Genomic DNA, 21672 nt, shown 5'->3' with positions numbered 1-21672 from the left:
GAATCACCCCCTTTCCGCTTGTACCACCAGTTGCCAACCACCCTGTATTTATGCATTGGAAGCATTTCGTCGGTAGAAATTAATTTTAAGTAATTGAATTACCTACTTTTAAATATCTTGAAATTCGTCATTCATCGTGGAACTACTTACTCAGCCTCTTCAGAGAACATGTTAGGATAGAAGTTACGTACCGAAGCTGAAATTTGTTTTTTTTTTGAATCAGGATGAGAGGTTTTCATTTCGTACGAAGAAAGCATAGTCGTTATGAACTTGTTGCATTACGAACTCGTTACATTTTGTCACGACTTGCGCGTCTCTTATTTCCTTCAGCGTTCATCAAGCTCTCGTTATTAGCTGCATTGGACGCATTACGTTATATACAGTTAATTTTCGCAAATTTAATTCTGCCTCGCCGCGATGAGCAAAGCCTGACGTTCGCATTCACCCAGCTCTTTAAAATGCTACATTTTTATAGATTTTTATAGCGTTCTCTTTCACGCAAATCCTCTGTAATTTTTCCCTTCTATATCCATGCTACTTTCTTCTTACTGGCTGAATAACTTTTTTTTTTATCGCGAGTGCACCATTATCGAAGATAATTAATAACCGAGAATTAAAGTGGATTAAGTATCGCGAAGGGCTGTTTTTACCATAGCGAACGTTTCGTGTTTGACGCATTAATTTTATAGCTATTTTTCAAACAAAAGCAGCGATGAGTTTGAAATATCAATTTCCATTTTATTCGATAACGCTTTTGTAAAATAACGCCCCGATAAATATAGACTTTATTCTCTATTAATATTCATATCGCAAGAATAAGTCGATCTCGTTTGATCGACGAAATTGTAGGAAACTTCCAACTTCGTTTATAGCACGTTGCAACAATTACATGTATACAGAGTGTTTCACGTTCACTTGGTTAAACTGTGCATAGCCCTGAGACGGTAGAAGATAGAGAAGAATCTCATGGAACGGAATTAAACGGCCCGACGAATGATGTACGACGCGTAAAAAGATTTACAATCCAATTTGAAAAAATGGAGATAATTTTGAAGTATCCGAAACGTTGCCAGTTTCGCACTTATACTGGGTTGGCAACTAAGTGATTGCGGATTTTGTCATTAGGTGATATTGACAAAATCCGCAGTCATTTAGTTGCCAACCCAGTATAGGCGCACGTTGCGCAACTGGCAGCGTTTCGGATATTTCAAAATTATCTCCATTTTTTCAACAATTTCATTAGGTGGCATCGACAAAGTCCGCAATCTGTTAGTTGCCAACCCGATAGATCTTACGTCGTTCGAAACCGTTTAATCGTGCCTAATGAAATTGTTCTCTATTTTCTATCGTTTCGGAGCTGCAGCTTATCCTAATTACGCGAGACATCCTGTTCAAAATTTGCCAATGTCGTCCGAATGGTTAATCACGTACGAAAATTCTTGGCGTACGTCCTATCGCAGATCTTCCCTTCGCAAACTCCTACGAAGTAGTCAGAGAGATTTTCCAGATTAGCAATCGGTCCTTGATAAACAATCCGAGATATCTGGAAATCCTGGAAATTCGAGCTCAGGAAAGTACACAATAGGGAGCTTATAAGCTCGGAATGGCTTCTATAACGTGCTTTTATGATTTCTCTGCGGTATTCCTTATTTCACAGTGTACGTACGTACGGTGGTGTTCGATTTAAGTATCCTTTTAACTATCCAGAATGTAACAGAATTTTTCGTACGAAAGTTACTCGATTTTTCGAGAGAAACAATTTAATAGGATATTTGTTATTCATCCAGACTTCTCAATTCTTCTGAATTCATCGAGAATTCTGAAAAATACACATGTGGATATTTCGTGGTAAATTTATCCTGATACCAAAACACCGTTGAACGGGTTGCGTAGTCGCGTTAATTAAACAGCTCGTAATAAACCTACTTAAGATATGGCATTATATCGTGTATTTAATATTCACACGAAAGAAAGTTAATACAACACATAGATTATTGTGTAATTATTACGCTGCCGTTCACGCCACGTTATCGGTACTCTGCACTATCCTTATCTTCGTAAATTGGTATAATTATTCTTATTGATACTCGATAATACCGGTATTGTTTATATTTTTGCAATTGTATCTAGGCAACGTGAAACACACGTGCGTACGTAGATACGCGTTAGAAATCAATACGAATATAAGAAATTACAATGGGTACAAAAGAGTATTACAAAGATCACTGTATTTATCCTATCAATTTACACAATAATTAACGAAGAAGAAAAGGAATGATTCTTAAAGTAGTATTCGAAACAATGTCGATTCTCGATAAGATGGTTTTCAAGGCCAAAGGACCATTCTTCGGAGCGAATGACATTCAGGTCAACCGGTTGCACCGTAAAACCTTCGACTTTCAATGAAAAGCCCTCCGAGAACACCACGATGCTGCAGACTTTGGCGCAGTTTCGCGGTTAACGCGAATTTTCTCCGGACCGATGTTCCTGACGCGTCGCGGGAATTTTTCTTGCAATTTCGTTATGCAAGGAACCGAGGATTCGTATCACGTCCTGTCCCTCCTCGTAGCCCAATATATTTCTTCCTTCTACTTCAACTTTAACGGAACGGTTTTTATCAGTGAAGAACTAGCTGTTCCGTGTAGATTTCTAGGACGGCGAAACAATACGAGTGAAATACAGCGGCGTTTCATTCCTTCCGTTGTTTCAACAGTCGTTCCGTTTGATGTGTATTTTTCTAGGATTCTGATCATTCGGTCGTCTCGACGGTAGATGGTTCATCGTTCGAATCTGTTTTCACGTCGATGGTTTGTGACAATGGTAAAAGTAGGTAGCAGAGGACGATGATTTCTGTATCGTTAGTAGTTTGGTTAATTAATTCCTGATTTTGTGGTTGAGTTTCTTTGAATCTGCGAAAAGTAATCGAAGAAAGAGAAGAAGAGACAGTTCGTTAAGTTTTAGATCTTGAACTCTTTTTCTCGATGAACAGGCAATGTGAATTTGTAATTTTCGGATTTCAATCGTGTTATTAATACGTTGCACTTCGTTCCAGTTTACTTTTTTTTTTAGAATAGACCCGAAGCGCGACACGGTAATAATACGATTGAAATTCAAAGAATCGCAAATATGTCTATCGAGTTGTTATCTAGAAATATTTAATTCGGCCTGATTTATTATTTCATAAAAGTGCTCGTCTCAGTTTCCTGGCTAACGGTAGATAATATTTTTCATAATCTTCGTACAAATTACACCGTTCTTTTTATGGTAATCTCTCAGTCGACTAGTACAATGTTTGATCGTTCGCAAACGTAGTACGAGCAGTTTCGTGCTGAAACAGAGAAGCAGGTGCCACGGTACTTGGCGTTCAAAGCTTTCTACGATAAATACCTTATCGAGTGTGCTCGTAATGTAACACCGGCAAACACTTTGATGCGTAATAGTCCTTGACAAGATTCGAACAAAGCAGTTTATCGAAAACAAAGAATAGATTTCCATAAGGAATAATTGAAGAATAAACTAGAAAAATATTGTTTCGCTAGCTAACCGTTATACTTTCTCCGTATATTGCACTGAAATATCGGCAATCGGTTTCGAGAGTGCGTAGATCGAACAGTGTTCAATTATTACGTTCCAATATTGGTGTTTCCAATACAATTCTATTTGTAGCTATGCGTTTGACCGTTGTCACGATTACTTCCTGAATTTTGATTGCATGATCGTGTTCGAGCGACCACAAGATCTCTCTGCGTGAAAGAGACGCAAACCTGGATCGATAACGCGACTGAAAGTGTCGATTATGTGCAGTGTACAAGGTAATCTCGATCTCTGATAAAAGGACGAAGCATGGAACTGACGAAAGATTGGCCTTTCTAACTCAATTACCACGTCGATGTACGAGCGACTTGTTTTCTTTTCCACGAAAAACATTTTTGATTATAGCGGATGAACTTAAGCGTTGACCATAAGCTTCCACGACGTCCGAATTCTTCACAGTGGGTCTAAAGCTTATACTCTAAAGCTTCCTGCTTTGATCGTTATCGGATCATCTTCGACTAATAGATAGAAAATAATCGTTTATACGATGTAACGATAGATCTAGAACGATTGTCATTTTTTTCTTTTTTTATCGACGAAAGGAGGAAGTTTGGAGCGCGTTGTTGTAGGCTGCTTGACATTTAATATTGTGAAAACGTAGCTTTCGTGAAGAATGCCACGTAACTTTTTTAATTCTGTCGCGATTTTATCGGTGTTTGCTGGACCGTGCATTTTTACGAGATATTCGGGTTATTAAAAATTTTTAACTCGCAGCTTGATGAGCTTTGTTGCCCCATCTCGTACGTTTTATTATTTATTTTTTTTCATCGCCCTCTAAAACGTTCGTTGCGCAGCTAAGCATTTCACTGGATGGTTTCGAGTTCGAAGGTTAAAGCTTTGTAATGTAAATCGGAATCCGCCATTGTTCCGTGAACAAACACCTTGTATCTTTAATCTTTGAAGCTTAACTTCTTTTAACAACGCGATTGCCGTGTTTCGTTGAATCTGATATGTCATTGTGTTCGGAATCCGGAACAAGATTCAACTTTTTTAAATGTACATGCTCGCCATAAGTATTAGGACGATTGTAGAAAAACAGGACACTTGAACCTGATAAAACATTAAAAAATTATTGAACTTTACTTGCAACTGTATGCTGTGAAGAACTCACATTAAATCATATAAGAACTTACTTGTGTTACTACGAAGTTACTATGTTTTCTTCGTTTATATTCGTTGTATCTTTTGTCCACCGTCCCAGTCAATGTTCTACACATGTCGTCATTTAGTCGCATGCTGTTAACAAAATTCCAGAAATCAGATTTAAACTTTGCACCGTTTAATTCATTTCATATTCTCTCAATGAGATCTATTAGATCAGAAAATCGCTTTTCTTTTCAACAAATCCGTACATACGTTATCACTCGTAGACTTGTTTAAATATCGAAATATTCGTCTTACCTTCGTTTGTACGTTATTTCCAATTTTAACCACCTCGATGCGGCGTGTTGAAAGCCGACGATCACAAGCAACGCTGGTAACTGGAATTTGGTATCGAACGATGGCTAAATTCGATCTTAGTATCCGTAGATCGTATCGCGAACGAAGGCTAAAGCTAGCTTTAGGAACGAAAGGGTTAATCGGAGTTGGTTGTTGCTTAAAACCAGTTCGGTTTACCTAGCACGATAATGGTGACTTGACCGCGTGTACACACGTCAGGGAGAGAGAGAGAGAGAGAGAGAGAGAGAGAGAGAGAGAGAGAGAGAGAGAGAGAGGTTGCAGACTAGAGGGAGAATTCTGTGGAACTTATGACACGCCCTGTACTTGCACAGCGGTGTGCAAACAAGCTCAACCGATTATGCTGGTAGAAGCATGGTGTGGCAAGAGCTGCGACGAGTGGCGACGACTAAATTCGAGGAATAAAATACGGCGGTTTGCAGGAGGCAGGGATCAACGTTGACTCGGTCGAAACAGTGGTCTACCATCCTAACAGCGAGTTAGCCCTCTCGAAACGGATTTTTGTTTTACCACAGTAACGCGGTAATATGGGCTACGTTTCGCGCAAAATTCGATAAAAGATACGATCGATGTAATTTTTAAAACAGAACATATAGTTTTATTTAACACGAAATCCTACGTTCCAATCGGTCTCGGCGACGTTAGAAAAATTATAACAAACTAGCGACGGTATTTCTAAGGATTATCCTAGAATTTATTGTATCATTTGTCTCGAAAGAAATGAAGTCGTGCTCGGTGCGATATTACTTTTGGAAGAGTCATCGGAAGACAAAGAGAAAAGACACTTTGGAAAACGGGCCGGTCTGAACGTTTGGCGAATTTTACTCCTGCCACGGTGAAGTCCAACGGCCGGATCATTTTCGCGCGTTTTGCAGCACGTCTATTGCTGCGTGGCGTGAGTTTGAAGGGAAAATCTACCAAGCGTTTACGCTGCATGAATGTTTAAATAGAGTCCGGTGCTTATACGTCTGGCTCGTTCACAGCGCAGACTCGCGACACCGTTGTCTCCGTGATAATATTTAACTTGTTGTTCATACTTTCTTCTGTGGCGACCGCTTTAATTCAACCCCATTCCACCATGGCAGATGAGAATAGTTTGCTCGGTGTCTGCTCTTTCGATTAAAAATAAACGCCGTTGCAGTTCCTTCGAACGATACTATCGCTCCTTTAACTTAACCCCTTAACCTACGATTTACGTTCAAGAATTTTGCGCCGAAAATGTAAACAAGCTATTATACAGGGTGGTTGGTAACTGGTGGTACAAGCGGAAAGGGGGTGATTCTACGCGAAAAAAGAAGTCGAAAATATAGAATAAAAATTTTTCGTTCGAGGCTTTGTTTTCGAGAAAATCGACCTTGAATTTTCGCTCGGTACGCGTGCACTTTATCGCGTCTCGTTATAACGGATCTCACTGTAGATCGTTGTCTCGATGGAAAAATTAAAAAAAAAAATTTTATTCTATATTTTCGACTTCTTTTTTCGCGTAGAATCACCCCCTTTCCGCTTGTACCACCAGTTACCAACCACCCTGTATATCATATTATATATTATATTTGGCCCGATTATCGTACTACGGGCTATGCCCGTAGCTGTAGGTTAAGGGGTTAACTAAGCGAACAGAATTATACGGAGTGGGTTACGTGTCAAACGATAGTTGTCCAAATTCGAGGATTTCACGCAGGGGATTTCATCGGAGATGCTTTCAACTTGCCGCACGATTTATAATTTCACGAAATAATTATTTGTGCGTCGATATATAAAACCTAGTATTCCGCAACTTTTCTAATGTTAGGAATATGTCGAATCGTACGTTGGAAAAATTTACATGGAAATATTTGAAAAATGCAAGTGAACGTTGGTAAAAATAATTTATTCCCGAATACTCGTACGTTGCGTTCGCGTATGTGCGTAGCGTATATGCAACGAAAAAAGCAAAATAGGGGAAGAAAAGAAAAAATGACTACGCATTCATGCGTGTTGCCAGTGTTTGCACGGTAACGAATGGAGAACAGAGAAATTCAGAACGGAGGTTATCTGATTACAGGTATGGTAGGGGTTGAAGTTTTACTCGTTTCCCGAGTCGAAGCACACCGTTGTACGTTTATATTAGTCGTAAATTTATGTTTAACGAAACGTGGGAAAGTGTGCACAATACTTTCTAAAAGTTACCTGGTAAACAGCTTTAAAAAGCTGTGTATTCGCTTCTCTTTGCTCGATGTACTTACGGCTTGCTTTCATACGGTTTCTTTTGTTTCCCAGCTTTTTTCAGGTATCCTTTAATCGGCAGCACGATTATAAAAGCTCGCTACCTTGAAAAGTGTGAACAAGCTTTGTTTAAGCAAAGCGTTAAAAACCTACGAATCGCGTTCTTATGTTTTTTTTCCTTTCCTTCTTTTTTTTTTCACCGAACGTATTTTTCAGAGGAAGAATTTTTCCATCGATCTCGCGTGTCAAAGCGTTTAAAATTTCCCTCGCGTCTTGAACAAATCACTGCGAGATATACTTCTCGTCGAACCGGAGATTCGGTGAAAATTTTATTTCGTAATCGTTGGAGCCAGGGTTCGCGAGAGGTTCGAGGATTTTCGCTCTTACGGTCTCTCTCCTTGCGAAAGTAACGATTTTAATCTGACGGAATTGGCCGATTAAGTTCACAGAGCGAAATGAAATTCCCGTGATAGTCGCAGGAGATCGAAAATCCCGTGCCGCGAATATTATTCCACAGTTAAGCTGCCATTTGTTTTTCGATTATCCAAAACGAGGCGATTTTGTAACGTAAATGGGAACACGATGTTCGTCTTCGCACCTACCCCGGTGTATCCGCATGATATCCTGTGTCCAGTTTCATGGTTCAACGTCTGCTAACTAAGCAGCCGACGTGTTATTCCGAGTACCCTGGAGACACGTTTGTACCGTATACACGTTGCGAGAAAGCTATTCCGATTGCACGACAAGACACGTATATTTGATGCGTATCGTTTTTCGATGGTTCGCGCACTTTCACCTGTGATTTATTATCAACGTCGAGACAAATTTTTATCTCCTACGCGTATTTAAAACTTGACGTCCGAACAATAAGAAAAGCGAAGAGTACACGTTGATGAGTAACGGACGCACGAGAACGACGGCAGTTTATTCACCCGGTCGGTTTACGTAAATATGTTAAAATATTTGACGTAATACTCGATAAAGGGAACCGAATCGGCGGATCCTCACCGTGCTCGAAATAGAACTCTGAACGCGATCAAAGCGAGCAAACAACGCGTAAGCGTCGTAAGAACGATATTTATATTCCGGAAATCCGGTAAATCCAACACGCTAGATAGATCAAAGAACTTTTTAATTAAAAGCAAACCAATTCTAGAAGTAGCTTTGCTTTAAATTCCACCTTTGTGTTTCGATTACACATAGCGTAATTCCTTTTCCAAACATACGGAATATCCCATGAAAGATGCTGGCCGTAATTTTCGCAGTATGATCCGTATATCGTGTGCTAGTCGCGAAACTTGACGTCACGTGCGTTCAAGTTTAAATCGCATTCGGACTGAAAAATCGGATTAACGTGCGATGAAGTAAGTCGATGTACGCGCGGAGCATCTACTTCCGGATGTCGGTCGATGCTGTATCCGTTCGTACGAATGGAAACAAGCGTACGTAAGTATTGGATCGGCAACTAAGTGATCGCGCATTTTGTCAATACCATCTAATGACAAAATCCGCAGTCACTTAGTTGCCAACCCATTACATATGGAGGTAGGAAAGCAAGAGTACGAGTTAAATACGGCGGAGAGCGGTTTTTATGGGTCTCGAGTGGATTCGTTTTTCTCCTATTCTCCCATTACATCGGCTCACGGAACTATTCGAACGCTTAGAACGGTAACTAGAGAATTTTTTTTACCAGTATATTACGTGCTCTGTAAGAAACTTTGAAATTTCGTCAGCGCTGAAACGAAACAGGACTATCGCGACTATAATAGCGAAGTTTGAAACCTATTCGAAACATGTACACGAAAGTTACAAGACATTTATTACAAACACTCGGTGAAATATTAATATACGTAATACTCTTAAACGTACAACTAGTGATCTCACTACGTACCGTGACTTATCGATACAACGAATAATCGACTCACTGTTCGTATCACCTTGTAAAGCGTATGCTTCCAATAAATATCTTGCAACTTCTAAATGCGTTTTCGCGTACCTTTGAAATCTTTCCGATATAATCGGGGTAGCCGTGTTTCGAATTTCAAATCAAAATTTCGTATACGATTTTCGAAAGTATTCGAATACTTTCGCCAGCCACCGTACATAGAAAACGAAGAAAGCGAACATGAGGTAAACACGGCAGAGACCGGTTTTTGTTCAGCTTGGTTTCTTCAAGTGGCAAACGTGTCCGCCTTTCTTCCGTTGTCTCGTTATATCGCGCGTCCTCGAGCACGAGAAGGGGGATGAACCAATGCCGGTGCGCTTACACCGAGGAACCTACCCTCCGGTTATGCACCCATATCCGTCGCCTTCCGCGTCGTAATTTCTTTGTGCTCGTCAGCTTTACGCGATAAGTACTTCGTTCGCTGGAACGGAACAGAGAGAAAAGTTGCACACGGAAGCCGACTTGTAATCGTTTATACGTCGTCGTCATTTCGTTCGGAACGTGACCCGAGGGTGACGTTTGTTTCCGGCGTTGCCGACGCGTTGCAGATTGAACGCACCGACTGGTCGCGTTCGTCCTGCCGTGCTTGGTATTCTGATTAAAGCAGGATTTGTTACGGATTAACTGGATTCATTCTGTTCATTTTTAACCTTCTCTCTTTCGTTTCGCGTTTATCCTCCATTTTAATCGTTTGCCTTCGTTTTAGGTGTCTTGGTAAACCAGCGAGGCAGCTGATTCCCGCGACTGGGTCTCGGATAAATAACGTAAGTAGGATTTTTAACCATTAGATAGATCGTGGATGTTTATAGAAATTCATTGTTTACGAACACGACCGAAGAAGCGCACGTTCTACGCACAGATATTTGTTTCGTTTATAAAATATCAGCTATTGTGTTTCGGATATTTCGTATATCTTCACGCGGGTATTGTTACGCGTTCGTTAGATACGTCGAATTTCCCGTAAATCGCGATCTATCGATGACCATCGTCGTTAGGCTGTCGGTAGTACGTCGCGCCGATTCGTCTTGTATCGAACGACGATGATACGTCGTTTAACGTGCAAGTAAATATGTACTGAATTTTCAATCGCAGGAGAATCGTTTAAAGAACGTAGAATATTTAGCGAGTACAAGCAGGACGTGCTAATCGATGCAAACGGTTGAAATTTATCGTCAATTGCTTGGGAGGAAACATCGATCGTAACAGGGAAATCGAAACGTGGCTTGAGAAGGAATTTACGGCGGAAGAATGGAATTTTATCGAGTGAGCCTAATCGGCGTTTGTTGCCACGTGTAATTAACTATATTAGATTCAAGCTCGCGGTACGTACGCTGCGTTGGCACGCGATCTAATCGCGTCAGATCGCGTCCCGTAAAGGCACAACGACTCTCAGTCTCAGCTTGGCTTTTCCACCAATCGTCGATCTATTCGATTTTATATAGCGTTAAAAAGAACGTCATTCGCTCTGCAAATTTTCGCTCAACCGTCCCGTAAAATTCGAACGTCGATTCGTCGATAATTTACATTTACGATCATCTTTGTAATTTTGCCTTGACGAATACTTGCGGCGTGTTCGGTCGCGTGCTGACCACAACGACGTAATAACGATCTTCGTTCTGATCATTTCAGAGGCTAATTCGATAATAATTGAGATGTGTTTCTAATGATCTCTTGAAATGTTCACGAGGATAGATCAACAGTTCGATGTTGCCGATAATTCGTTTCCATGGGATTGGCTGGATCGTTCGATTTCGCGTGTATAGTTCGGAAAAGAGGCGCGCAAGGTCAGCATTTATTTCCACCTGCGATGAGCTCTGGAATTAAGCGTCAACGCCTTCGCCGGCTAGCTGATAGTTAGAATGGTTCGCCGTTTCGTATTTTATTCAGAGGGTCGATCAGCGGATTAGATATTTACAGAAAAGAAGTCTCTCGTTTTTTTCTTTTTTGGCAAATACGGCACGCTATCAAGATGGTTATCGGGTGGAATTGCGGCTAACCGGGAACGAACAAAATTGTGCTGCAGCCGGTCGAGTGTCGAATTAAAATATACACGTGTATAGATCTATCGCGTAATAATAGTTTAGTTTGCCGAGCGTACGTAGTTGGATTTCGTGTTCTGGGTCACGTTATCCATTCCTTTACGCCTCGTTCGCTATTCCAGCCGGCTCGATCTCTTCGTCGACGTCATGTTCTTCTGACATTTTCAGTTTTCGTGGCACGCGAACACATTGTTGCAACCTAATGGCTGACTATATTCCGGATAAACTGCCGCTGAATTATGCCGGTGGCTGCGATTCGAGTGCATCCACTCGAAGCGCAAACAAGCATCTTATTAGTCCTTAACCCTTTCGACTGGTCTAGAAATACCGGAAGTAATGTATAATTTTCTGGGAGTTTGCTGTTCGTCGAGTGTTGTATGTCAAATAATTCAACGCCGCTTTACCGCGCAATTTGTCTTCTATTGTGCGCGACCTGTTCTCCCAACCCTCTCGGCCTCCGCGCGACTTTACGTTTAATAATCTGCTGAACGTGGCCCGTAAGCACTCGTCGACGACTACGGTAACGTCTGTTCGCTCAATTAGTGCTTAATTATCAAGTCGAGGGCTGTTTTAGTTTTTGCCACGGCGCCGCGACGCGCGATACTCTCACTCGCAATGGCTGACACATTTTTCCGCAAATTTTCCTTTTTCTTTCTCTTTGACGTTCTTATCGACCGAAGGATTTCGAGATTGCCAATATCCTGTGGTTTCTAACAGTATCGTTTACGATAATTTTTAACCGAAGATCGGTGTATGTATATCGACATTTCGCTATTTTCCTGCGCGTAAATATAAAATGGAGCTGTTGGAAATCACAGGTTGCCCTGTACTGTTTAGCATAATGCCAAAGGTAACCGAAATTACAGGAGAAAGAAAACGATGGTCGATCAACGTTCTTCGAATACCTGTGATTCGAACGGTACACAGCTTGTAACACTTGGCGTACTGTAACCTAGTAAATTGTGGTTTAGCCGCGTCGTACACGATACGATCCTGTTCACACATAGCGAGTAGAAATTTCGTGAAACGTTGGAAAGTAAAATTTACGCCACGATCGATCAATTGTAAATTTCCCTAAAGATCTGCCTTTGGCAATTAATATTTTCCGAATAACGTCGACGGAGTTAGGAAAAGTTATTCTGCTTGGAAGTTCAGCTTGATAATATAGATTTTCGAAAGCGCGATCACAAAGTTAAACGCAGGATAATAGGAATAAGAAATGCAAGAAACGAAGTAAACATTCATAAGGAAAGAAACGCAAAGAAAATAAAGCAGGCTGCTCGCCGGGATATTACTTGTTTCGTTTCGCTAGCAGGCAGTGTGAAGTAGAATTTCTTAGTCCCTTGGCCACTCGACACTTCTCCACGAGTATGAACACCGCCGATAAACTCGGCTAGGATACATTTTGAGAGAAACGATTCTTAATACTTTCTAACGAAGGCATCTCTGCCGGGAGTAAGCCGATTACGTTTTTATTTTACGGTCCTAAACTTTTACGCGAATCGTTTCGTTGCAACTGCCGCGGAAGAAAAGTTTGTGCGTTATAAATAAACTTCGAGCATTACCGAAGTACTCGAGTTCTTATCTTTCTTTTTTCTTTTTTTTTTATCGAAGTAGCACTCAAAGGTGCGTGACAGAATGACGCGAGCTGCATGGATCTTTTATGTCTTCAATTTAGCCTGCACGGCGATGTATCTTTACGTAATAAGAATATTTACGCAGGATATTATTAGTATTAAAAAGTGGAGATCGACACTTGCCATTATTACAGTTACGAGAGAAACAGCGAAGGTTAGCGTTTGTGTTCATATTTTATTATTCAAGTACGTACCATACTGCAGGAATATTTCGTTCATTGAGCATTCCGTTATCCGGACGCTTTACCTTCTGCAACGTTATATTCCATCATCCATTGAATGTTCTGTTCTGGTCTAATTATAATACTATATTACCTGGCATAACAGCACGTACGCGTGCAATTTAATACGAATCAAATAAACATAGTCGGTTTTATAATGTTATAACGCCACGAATGCACAATGCTAATTAGAAGAATCAAAGATAAGAATAAAAAACAAGGTTTGCAATTTTAAAACGGCAAGATATAATCCACCTTTTGGATATAATTTAGTAAATATCAAGTAACAAAGTTAAAGTATGTTATGATATTGCGCGATTATCGTTTCCGAAATCGTTATGGCGAGATTTTTAACATTCGCGGACGGACGTAAAACGCTGATTAACGGAAGAAAGAGCAGAGGTAGCGAGATGATTTCCGAACGATCGTAGACACAAAACGCGCCGATTCAAAGTTTTATATCGCTTTGCAAACTGGCGAAACATTTCGTTCGTGAGAACGATGTCACTTGCGCGTCCTAATTCGCGACGACATTATACGCTTGCAGAGGAATTTCTGAGCATTCCTGAGAGGGCTGCATTAATGCGTTCTTGAAAGTTAAGATGCTCTTCAAGCCTGACTTCTGCTTTGTTCCTGGCAATACGGACGTAAAGTGCTCCTGAAATTATTTGCAGAGTATCGCGATTTTCTCGCTCGTCGAGAGTCGTCTGGTCTTTGGCTCGTCGCGAGTCTCGATCGAAATTATTTCAGTTCGTTCGATCGATTCAACTACAAAGCGGAGACGATTCGATACGATATCCGGGAATTTTCTAGTACATGCAATTTTTGCGCTACAATTTCCCATTATTTATATTTTCATTTGACAGAATTACATCGCGCATGTTTATGCATTTGTGGAAGATGTAATGTTGTAAGAATACACGTAATATAATTTTATGTGCTAGACTAGATTGACCGCGTGATACACGTATGTGAATATGCGTGTATGGAAGTATGTGTGTGCTCGGCGCCTCGAAAACAAAGGAATGTAAACTGCTAGTTAACAGTCTGGTATGGAAGAATGTGAGACGCGTGAAAGTATGTATCGATGAATACAAGCGGAAAGGGGGTGATTCTACGCGAAAAATGAAGTCGAAAATATAGAATAAAAATTTTTCGTTCGAGGCTTTGTTTTCGAGAAAATCGACTTTGAATTTTCGCTCGGTACGCGTGCACCTTATCGCGTCTCGTTATAACGGATCGAAGGAAATGTAACGTCAGCAGCATATTTCGATTTCTTACAAAACAAACTACCGGAATTATTAGAAGATGTACCGCTGAGAAATAGAGGAAGTTTAATTTTTCAACAAGACGGTGCACCGCCACATTTTAATCGTCATGTGAGAGATTTTTTAAACCAACATTACCAAGGCTGGATCGGTCGTGCTGGAACAATAGTTTGGCCACCACGCTCTCCTGACTTAACTCCGCTTGACTTTTATTTATGGAGCCATATTAAAACAATTGTTTATTCCGAAGAAATCGCAAGTTGCGAGCAATTGAAAGAAAAGATTATTGTAGCCTTTCATACTTTAAAACAATCGAACACGTTAGAAAGTGTTAATAGAAATTTAATTAGAAGTGCAGAAGTATGTGTTCGACAGAATGGGCAACATTTTCAGCAATTTTTGTAATAATAAACTTTATGATTACTTCATATTATTTCATTATGTATTCCTAATTTTCCGTTATGGCAAAAACAAACTTAAACTGCGATAATATCCATCGAGACAACGATCTACAGTGAGATCCGTTATAACGAGACGCGATAAAGTGCACGCGTACCGAGCGAAAATTCAAAGTCGATTTTCTCGAAAACAAAGCCTCGAACGACAAATTTTTATTCTATATTTTCCACTTCTTTTTTCGCGTAGAATCACCCCCTTTCCGCTTGTACCACCAGTTACCAACCACCCTGTATAACTATTCTAACATAAATTCCAAGTGTAAATTTAGTGTTCCTATACCATTATTTCGGTTATTAAGATCCAAAATTCTCAAGAATATAAAATATTCAAAGTATAGTACTCGTTGTAACCTTTAATGGACGAAGCAAATTTCCGTTTAAATTCCATTTTTTGAATTAAATGTAGAAAAATACGAATCTGCATAAACATTCACCGTCCGGATATAACGTATGTACGCTGTATAGTATATATGTGTAACATACATAACATATGTATGTATTTGTGCGATCTCTTTGAAATTACCTTTCGCTTATCGTTATTTGCATCTCCTACTCGCGTTTGCCTAGTTCTACTTGAAATACCCAAAGCGGTAAATTTACATTTTATTGGTTATTTTGTTCTTTTGCTCGAATATATTAGCGGACGGACGATGAAAGCCAAAGGATGAAACTCTTTAAATCCTTCTCGGAATTACAAGCTTTCCTGGATGCAAATGAGAAGGGTTTGAAGACGTTGAGATTCAGACACACGGAAATTCTTAATTCGAAAAACAGCAGATGTCATTCACATTCGATAACTGTCCGAAAACTATCGACGACGATCAATTTACTAGGTCGGGTATTAAGTTCATTGGCGATCTCTCGAAGGAACACGTTAAGTATCGGTTTAGTATTAAACTCTGTGTAAAATCTATCTCGTCAACGAGTAACTCATTTATCTCATTTCGCTACAAATTTATATCTTTTATAGTTTTTAACACGTTGAAACGTTGGTCGTCGATCATCCACGTTATTAGATCTTTCAGAATGATTAAAATAATTAATTGAAATAAAATAAATTTCACGGACCGACAAATTGTCGACAACGCGAATAATTTCGGTAACATTGCCAGAAACTGTGCGCGGATGCAATGCGATATTTTGCAAGAATTAAACGTTATGGCGTAGTATATTTCAATCTGTTGCGGCTGCCAGCGTGAAATATATAAGATTCGCGGTCGAACAATTTTAAACGCGTTTTAAAGTGTTTAAAAGCTTTAAACAATTTTTGTAACATTCTTCTAAAGTGCATATACAAATGCAAGTCAGACGAATTTATTACTCATATTACTTCAATTTAAATCTATTATTCCAATTTAAATCCATTACTCCAATATACATAATAACAGAGAAGAATATCATCGTCTGTCCGTTATCAACAATTTCGTAATAAATTCGTGTCTCACAAACGATAAACGAGCGTACGGCATACTTATCGTTCGATTCGTATTTATAAAATTCGACTTTCGTCGCGTCGAGCCAACGATCACCGCGGAGACGGACGACGTACGTATCGACGACCGATGTTGGGAAAAATCGAGCAGAATCGAAATAATTGATGACGCTGAAAAATGTAAGATCCATGGGACAGGTATCACGCGCGGACGATCGTTGAGCTCGTCTTCGCGGGTGGGTAGAAAGATTTTTCTTGGAGGTGGGGCAGATAACGCGACGAAACATCGCCGGTACCAAGCGTGCGCGTACACGGAAACATCTAATGTGTGCACACGCGGAGTTAATATGAAAAGGACACGCAACCGAGCAAATTACAATCAAAATTATAAGCTTGGCCGTTCAAGGCCACGGCCTGTTTCAATTTCCTTCGCGGAACTCCCATCGATCCAAATTTACCTGTCCTTTGCACGTGAAAGCTCGCTATACCTGCACTCCCGCTAATTGCATCGTATTTCGCATCGTTGTGTTTCTCTATTCCCTTTTAAGTCGTGGTTTATGAAATAGAGCAAATAATGGTACGTTCTCTACGTTCGGACTTGTGCCGCAGGATATTAAGTATTCTCGTAAGGGAACAGAAACGTGTTATTTAACCGCTTCACCGCGGATGTCGTTTGATTAACTCTTTGCTTTATGATTTTTACCCCCGGGTATATATACAACCCTGTTCGTAAGTACGTATTAGAGCATTTGCTACCCTCGTACAGAGCGCGATAATCGATCCAGATAATCAACTTTAGCGTCGATGTTTCGAGGTTCTCGTGAATCGAGGTTTTTGCAAACGATCGTGCAACTTGTAACTGGACTGTTCCCCAGACTTCTATCTTTTTAAATACACCCATTGAGATATATGTAATTTTGTGAGGTACAGCGGATTAGCCGCGTAGTAATGACACGCGTATGAATGTGAGTGTGTATGGGAGTACTTGCGTGCACAGCGTTTCGTAAAACAGATGAATGCAACTATTCCGTTAGTAGTGTGGTATAGAAGATGGCGAAACAAAGAGAGTGCTGAGACGCGTGCAAATGTATATCGACGAAGATCTTGTAAATCGCGTATTAAATAAATGTGAAATTATTTTGATATCAATCCTAAGTGTAATCCAAGTGTTCGTATACATTTATTTCGGCGATTAAGATCCACAATTTTCAACAACACCAACTGGGATCCGTTCTATGGAATCCGCTTATTGGCCAACACCGTTCGATCTTGCATCGATCTTTCCATCAGATCTAATTTTTTGCTATGTTCGAGGCTGGGCCTAAATCAACTTTCAAGCGGCATCGTTTCATCGCGTTTCTTACGTATCGTACCACGATTAGTTTTATTCGTTTATTTGTCTACCTTATCCTGTTATTTCTAATCATTTTCTTGTCTTTCCTTCTCTATTTTTCTTTCTACTTGCGATCTTCAGTCTTAGGATATACATAGAGTAACCGTTAATGCTACTTACCTGTTAACCGTGTTCCGACTTTATTTATTATTGTTTTAACAAAGAATTCTCAACCTTTGGGCGAGTAAACTTCTAACCGAATTATTTTCTCGTTGTTTCTTTTATTCCAGTCCCCCTGCCGAGTTGCTTTATTCGGCGTTACACGAATGACGGGGGAATCGAAAGTTCCGTAATCTGAAAATGTTCTTATCCAAACAGCCGTCTCCCTGTTAATTCGGATAATGGAAGTCCCGTTGGCCGACGTCGAAGTTTGTACAACGAGATTTTGGCTGACGGTACAGCTGATATGATATAGCACCCACGTATGTGGATGTCATAAATCGACGTGATAGAGCCGCGCTCAAACGTGAGTTACGCAATGAACGCAGGAAAGTAAATCCTGTGTTCGTTCATCTGCGAAAATCGTCGTTCGTCTCTAAATTAATCGAAGCAGCACGATTACGTAATTTATCTATAATGTATCGTATATGTAACGCGATATAACGTGTATATATAATACATTTTAATCCATCGTATCGTTTAACGATATTGGTAGTTTTACCGGGGACGCGTAATTCAAATTTCGTTTATCGTTAGATCGAATGACTCGCGTTGTATTTTTTACATCGACGTTTATTTCGATCTCGCGAATTGGACATTCTCCGTTTCTCCGCCTATTTTCCGATTGATCGTATCTCTTGAATAGAACTTTCGACGCAATCGCAGAGATCATCCGACAATGTCTCATTGTTTAATTAAAGGATTTCCTTGTCAAGAGGGTATCGGAAGATTCAGCTTATTAAATAGACCGTAATATATTAAATAAATCTTCTTTCTCTCTCTCTCTCTCTCTCCCTCTCTCTCCCTCTCTCCGTTTCTCGGTTTAATCTACTTTATCATTTCGAGTTAATTACTTGCCATCACTTTGCTACATAATATGTAATACAATATCCAAGAGTGCGGCCACGTTAACCGCGGTTACCGACGCGCTGTTCGTGGCCGTGTTTCTCGACCACGTTAAACACAAGATAATCTGACAGTTCGGGAATACGCGGAAACTTGCCTGTAAATAATCGAGTTGTCAATAGCACGCCAACGAATTAATTGCTTGCGATGTTACGTTACACGCAACGAAATCACGAATGCAAATCAAATTAAAACGGTGTCGTTGTCTTGATTCTAACGCCACGCGACAACCAACGTTTCTATTATAAACATTCGCTATCGTGGATTTATCGGTGACGTTTAATTATCGCGCTTGTATCGCAGAAACGTCGGTTTCCGTGTATGGAATTTATAATCTCGTGGGTCATTTTAATTTCCAAATTTGGCAGTAGAGTCTTCCTACTCGCGCGTTTTCTCGTCGCTCGCGCGAATACAACCTTCGTTTATCGCGCGTCTAGCGGACGAAACCGTAAATTGAAAAGCGTCGCGGCTTCTTTCTTTGTTCCGATCGTTCTGAATTTCAAGAATTTTATCAAAGAGCAAGCGACGTTCGCTTCGAATTTTCGTATTTTTTTTTCGAATGCAACATTTTTCACACAAACAGAGCTACAACGTAACCATCGTTTCACACGTTGCAGAAAATCGTTGTATAGGATTTCAAAAGAATTCTTGTTTCGTGAATTTCCACCGTTTTACCCGGTGAATATCGAAACCGAAGTTGAAACACAAAATTTGAAGATCACTGGCGCTGTTCAAAGTCCTCCTCTTTTCTCTATCTTTTCTCCTATTCCTTTTTTGATGCGTCGGAGTAATATAAAACGCTGCGAAGAAGAGAACGAGCTTATACCGCAGTTGAAGATAGAGAATACATTTTCGCTTTAAAAATGCATTATCCAATGCATTAACTCTTATCTGCTCGCGTATGTCGCGGTACGAGAAAGAAACCAGCTTGTCAAAAAGCAAATTACTCATTTTCTTTACCGCGCGCTTATGTGGTACTTCCACGGTTATTAATCGAGACTCAAGTCCGAGCTTTTACGGATCAAACAAATATCAGCTGCTGCAACGCGTTTTAAATAAGAAACGGTTCTTCGTGCAAAATTAAGAAATCTTACACTCAGCATCGAGGAAACGCTTTAAACGACATAGTTAAATCGTACGAAGCACGAGCCAACAGCTATGTACGTACGAAAATTTGCTGCGAAAGACCCAGCTGGACGCCGTCTGCAATTTCCAGCAGTCCATAGTTGAACGCCGCAGGGTTCTATTACTAAAATTGGTGGATATCAAAGATTCTCCCGTATCACGGTGCGACATAAAACAATATTTCGAAGATTTCTGTTCGGCAGGTGTATCATCAGGTCGGCCGACGTTTTCCGCGAACCTTCGTAAATCTTACGGCTTGCGATCGTAGTAACCGCGTGATCAATAATTTGGAAAAGTATGAAATAACAGTAGATAATAGTAATAAGAATAAAATAATAAAGCTGTGATCGTTGTAAGCTATAGATCTTGAGATGGCGTGGAATTACGTACGCGTGGACGAACGCGTTAACAGTCGCGAACGTAGAAAAAGGGATAGTCGTTTTTTGGTTGCGGTGGCTGGACTTGGAACGTAAATCGATCGCGTGCCAGAGATTGGAAGGGAAGGGAATCGAATTGTCCGTAATGCGCAGCTGGTGGATAGTTTTGGTGTGGTGCTGCCGGCGGCGGAGGACAGCACCCGAGGATCCGTTAAGAAGCCGGGGTGTGCGGCGAGTTTTCACGACATCGGGACGTCGTTTTGAGGCGCCTTAATTGGAATCGGATGGAAGCGCGAGGGAACTTCTTGCTTCTTGGCTCTCTGTGTCGTGAAATTGTAGCTCGAAGACGAATGCCTCGGTCCGTCTGGGAGACGGACCTCTTTCGTGTTAAATCGATTTCGTTGAAACGTTCTCTGCAGTAGCTCTGAAGTTACAAGCAGATAGAGAAACTGAAAGTAGGAAGAGGAAAAGGAAGAGAGAGAGAGAGAGAGAGAGAGAGAGAGGGAGAAGTAGTAAGGTCCTCGAACGACGCGACGCGTAAATCCATACCGAGTTCCTGGACGAGACAAGTTCCTTCGATTCGAGTTGGAACCATTTCAGCCCGATAGAGTCGGCCTGTGTCGTCGTTCTACCGAACATATTTTTTCGGACTACGTACACGGTTTTCGAGTTGGCCCGGCGTCCGCGTGTGTCTTTCCGTGTCGACAGCACCATTGAATGCGTTCGCGTGAATTACGCGAATAGAAGGTAAAATTTCATTAAAACGATTCAGGTCAGTTGACTTAAAAACGCGGATTCAAACGGACGCGACGCTGGATAACTTTATGGACGGATCTTTGACCTTTTTTTTCTCCTCTTTCTCCCATCCCTCCACCCTTTATTTTTCATTTAATATTTAATCCTTCCAGTTTGACGTTTCGAACGCGTGCCGACAGAGAATAAAAGGAATCTCGTCGTTTTCAAATTCGTCTTCGAATATCGGTCCACGTATTCTCTCTCTTTTGCTTTCTTCCCACATCACCGTGATTTTCTCCTCTTTCTTTTCTTTTCTTTTTTTTTTTTTGTTTGTTAGGTACGTTAATTGCCTCTTCCGCGGCAGATTGTCTGAAGCGTGTCTCGAGTGGAAAGGAAATCGATTTCCTTAGCGTTCGTCGATGGAACGGTCGTCTGGTCTGGAAATGGCACGTTTTCAACCTACTATATCTGGCCGACTCGCGACGAGGCGCGTGCCTTCCTACGCGACATCCGTCCCGATCTTTCCTCACATTTTTAAATGTAAACGAAGTCTCGTCGAGTAGTTCTTTCTCCCTCCACTCAGCCAGAACGCCTTTGTTCGTTTGACTCGCTCTACGATCCTCTCGGCTCGCAGCGAACACTTACGACTAACAATGCATTTTAGCAAAATCGAAACGTATTGCACGATTTGATCGTACATTTTGTTCTTCTTGTTGCTGG

General features: G+C 40.7%; 1 protein-coding gene across 3 annotated transcripts in view; it reads left to right on the top strand.

The window, feature by feature from the left end:
- The window catches only part of LOC126864619 (heparan sulfate glucosamine 3-O-sulfotransferase 5), a 189091-nt gene that overhangs the window by 11740 nt on the left and 155679 nt on the right, over positions 1–21672 (top strand). For all 3 annotated transcript variants that reach the window (XR_007689255.1, XR_007689254.1, XM_050616140.1), the window contains exon 2: positions 9909–9966. The gene's annotated coding sequence lies outside the window, so the exon portion shown is untranslated. The remainder of the gene's footprint in view (positions 1–9908; positions 9967–21672) is intronic.

Source organism: Bombus huntii, chromosome 4 (genome assembly GCF_024542735.1).
Source record: "Bombus huntii isolate Logan2020A chromosome 4, iyBomHunt1.1, whole genome shotgun sequence".
Classification (NCBI taxonomy): Eukaryota; Metazoa; Arthropoda; class Insecta; order Hymenoptera; family Apidae; genus Bombus; species Bombus huntii.
This window is presented reverse-complemented; position numbering and strand designations above follow the sequence as displayed.